Here is a 4,532-nt window from a genome sequence, read left to right on the forward strand (position 1 = left end):
TTTTATTTGATATAAAGTTGCTAACACTTTTCCCTCAGACATATAATGGGACATCTTTCCTCTTGAATGTTATTCTCTCATCAAAATCATTTATCTTATTAAATGTTACAGAATGTAAAGAAAGTGTGATCTAAAAGCACCAGCTTTTCTCCAACTTAGAATCCCTCTGAAAGGCATATATTCTCAATCAGCAGCACAACCTAAACATTTGTACTGAGGATGGTTATGAAATGCTAAACTTTCTTCCCAAATTTTTACAATGGTAAATCATTCCTACATACTTGCTCTGCCACTTCTCATCTGGGAAATGTTTACACATTCTTTAACCATTCCATACCACTTCCAAATATAGAGGTATAAATATATGCAGTGAATAACGCTTGACATTATTATCCCAATATTAATTATAATAATGGTTATTATTTAATCTAATAATAAAGTGGAAATGCTTCTTTAGTTATGTAAAAGCTATTTATTTCCAAACAAGATATCATATCGATGTTAATTGTTATGTTGCATAGAGTCACAAATGTATGCATATATCCAAACTTACCAATTATAAATTAATGCCTTTTACTGACTTGGTATTCCAGTTACTCTCTCCTACAGGCTCTGTGTATCTGAGGATCTATGTAATAAAGAAATTATATTTTTGTTTAAAATAAAACCTTAAGGCAGGGCACAGTGGATCACACCTGTATCCAAGCACTTTAGGAGGCTGAGGTGGACTTATAGCTCAGGAGTTCCAGACCAGCCTGGGCAACATGGTGAACTTTCTCTCTACAAAAATACAAAAATTAGCCAGGTGTGGTGGCACATGCCTGTAATCCCAGCATCTCTGGAGACTGAGGTGGGAGAATCGTTTGAGCCCGGCACATTGAGGCTGCTGTGAGCTGTGATCTGGGAGACTCAGCAACATCTAGTTTCAAAAAATACAAAACCAAAAAAACATAAAACTAACACCCTAAAAGAATCTGAGGTAAGTTTGCATCTCAAAAATAAGTCTGAACATCAAGTCAGAGTGCCAGACAGATATTAAGAATATGTTGGTTTGATTATATTTTTTCATTATCTTTAACTACAACTTTTTAATAGAAAATTTTCAGGGGAAAAATGTCAAAGAGGTTGCATATTAATAAGTTAAATAATTACCTAAGGTGCAACAAATATAACGTATTTAACATGAAAAAAATACATTATAAAATACATTAAAATAAAATACTTTACCTTTACATAATGACATTGGGCAAGACTCTAATTTTGATGCAATGACAGAAATCAATACTGATATCATGTGAAAGAAACCAATGTTAAACTTGTTGGATAAAAATTAGACTATCATTGACTACACATGGACACAGTAGACACCAGGGCCGACTTGAGGGTGGAGGGTGGAAGGAGGGTAAGCATTGAAAAGCTGCCTATCAAGTACTATGCTGATTTCCTGGGTGACAAAATTGTCTGCACACCAAACCCCCGGGACACGCTATTACCAAAGGGACAAAATGTCCATGTGTCCCCGGAACCTAAAATAAAAGTTGCAAAGAAAATAAAATTAGTTTATGATACATGCATCTCACTGCATGTAGCAAGAGAAATGGAGCAGATGATATACAATATGGGACATGCGGATGTTTATTCATAGAACACTTCTGCAACACACAGACCATTTCTAACTTGGCAATTGTTAACCCACACGTGTGCCTGTTTTCCTTCTTTCTTTTCCTGTTGTAAAATAATTCCATTACTTTCCTCGACTGCTTTGCACAGAAGTCTTAGTGAGAAGTCTGAAGAATGGTTCCCACTTTTGATAATGTCCTGTGATCACTGCGCAGCCATCTGCTCCCCTCTGCACCATGAGGTCATCGTGACCCCAAGGCTCTGTGTGAAGGTGGTGACTTCAGGGCTTACGGGTCGGAGGAAGGAGGACATAGCTGCTGTTCTCTCCCTTTGGGAATCTAGTGTTATCCTCACTTCTTGTATGACATCTGTTTATCGTGAAAGCTCCCTTCTTCTAAATATGAACCTCAGGTGCTCTCTGTGAGACTCTCTAGCACATTCCCTCTGTGTGCTGTGTGCTGTGCTCCGTACACTGAACTCTGTCATCTCTAGTCTGAGGAACAAAGGGATTTTTTGAACAAAGTTTTCCTTAAAGTTACATAAAAATCAACTTTCTCTTAAATGGCAAAATAATCAGAATATCAGACCACTCAAGTTCTTTTTTTCATTCCAACAAAAAATGGCATTGAAAATAGATACTGGCCAGACCCAGTGGCTCACGCCTGTAATCCCAGCACTTTGGGAGGCCCAGGCGGGTGGATCATTTGAGATCAAGAGTTCAAAACCAGCCTGGCCAACATAGTGAAACCTTGTCTCTACTAAAGGTACAAAAAATTAGCTGGGCGTGGTGGGCGGGCACCTGTAATCCCAGCTACTCAGGAGGCTGAGGCAGGAGAACCCCTTGAGCCTGGGAGGTGGAGGTTGCAGTGAGCAGAGATCACACCACTGCACTCCAGCCTGGGAGACAGAGTGAGGTTCCATTTCAAAAAAAAAAAAGGCCGGGTGCGGTGGCTCATGCCTATAATCCTAGCACTTTGGGAGGCCGAGGTGGGCGGATCACTTGAGGTCAGGAGTTCAAGACCAGACTTACTAATATGCAGAAACCACGTCTCTGCTAAAAATACAAAATTAGCCGGGCGTGGTGGCGGGTGCCTGTAATTCCAGCTACTTGGGAGGCTGAGGCAGGAGAATCGCTTGAACCTGGGAGATGGAGGTTGCAGTGAGCCGAGATCGCGCCACGGTACTCCGGCCTGGGCAACAAGAGCGAAACTTGGTCCACCCACACCGCCCCCTAACAAAAAAAAAAAAAAAAAGAAAAGAAAAATAAAAAGAAAGTAGTTACTGAGAAAAGTAGAGGATTTCAGGAATCGAATCTAACTTCTTTGTCATTTCAGGATGAAGCAGAAATGAGTAGCCAGTTATCAGGCCCAGAGTTGAATGGACCTTAAAATTAACGGTTAGAGAAAGATGAATGTGTTGGTAAGCATTTTATATATAAACGAGCCAAAGATGTCCTCCCTCTATTGACCCTATGTTGTTTACTTCTTCTCTACTTCAGACTGGTAACTGTTAACTCAAAAAGCCCTCCAATCGCGCCAAACTCAAACTTTTACACACTCAATTGTTTTCAATATAGTCTAAGTAAGCAGATTTTTAGCTGTTTAGAACCTGACTTTTACAAATTCCATGAAACTTCCTACAACATCTGCTAGTCATAGGCAAGACAAACCCTGTATCCGTAAAGGTTTCCAGCTCCACCACCCGTCCCAGCTCTCTGACCTGCAGGCTCCTCGTCCTCATCCTGTTGCTGAGTGGCATCAGCTAGACATGCAAGCTCCCTCCCAATTTCCCTCTCCACTGGAGTTCGCATTCCCTCCTTCCTTTCGGAGTAGTAGCCCCTGTATCTGAGCCTTTGGAAGGTCTCATGCTTGGAGGACTTTCCTAGCATTCAAACCTGTCAAAGCAGTGCCCAAATAAAGCGAGTTTGTGTTACTGTTACTTCCTGATTAGATCTTTTTCTCTGATTGTCAGCAAGACTCCTCAAACTCACTACAGTAAATGACCAAGAACAATGTCCCAGGATACTATGAATGAGTAAGAAGCTCAGATTTATTTATTTATTTATTTATTTATTTTTGAGATGGAGTTTCGCTCTTGTTTCCCAGGCTGGAGTGCAATGGCATGATCTCAGCTCAACGCAACTTCTGCCTTCTAGGTTCAAGTGATTCTCATGCCTCAACCTCCTGAGTAACTAGGATTATAGGCATGTACCACCTCGCCTGGCTACTTTTGTATTTTTAGTAGAGATGGAGTTTCTCCATGTTGGTCAGGCTGGTGTCGAACTCCCGACCTCAAGTGATGTGCCACTTTCAGCCTCTCAAAGTCCTAAGATTACAGGCATGAGCCACAGCGCCCAGCCGCAGGTTTTTTCCTTACTGAAATTTAATATAGCTAAGACATAAGCTATTAAGCAATAATGAGTTATTGAAGGATTGTATTCCAAATATTTCTAACTACTTGGCGGTGTAAGGAATTGAGTTGGTGAGGATGACGCAAGTCACATTTTGAGTAGACACCTTGGGTGTCCCTTCTTCGTGCAGATGGACTTCTAGCTGCTTCTCATCGGCCACGCTGGTTGTGTACATGGATTCTGAGCCTTACCAAGTCCCAACTGGAAAACGCTAATGAATCCAAGTCAATCAGGCTGATTCCATTTACCTTTTCAGGGACTGGTTCAATCAAGAATGGCCTTGAGAAGACCTTGTGGTAAAAAGTACAAAAGGAGAATATTTTCTCTGGAAAGTTTCCTGCATTGTTGAGAAGAGATTTAAGGCAACATTGACCTTTTCCTGCCTCTTGGTAATGAATTGTGATGACACAATATTCACAAGAAGTAAAAACATGTGACCATGGGAAAAATCAAAGGAATTCCAGCAATGCCAATGCTGCAGGTGATGTTGACAGCCTACATT

This window comes from Mandrillus leucophaeus, unplaced genomic scaffold (genome assembly GCF_000951045.1).
Source record: "Mandrillus leucophaeus isolate KB7577 unplaced genomic scaffold, Mleu.le_1.0 Scaffold1227, whole genome shotgun sequence".
NCBI lineage: Eukaryota > Metazoa > Chordata > Mammalia > Primates > Cercopithecidae > Mandrillus > Mandrillus leucophaeus.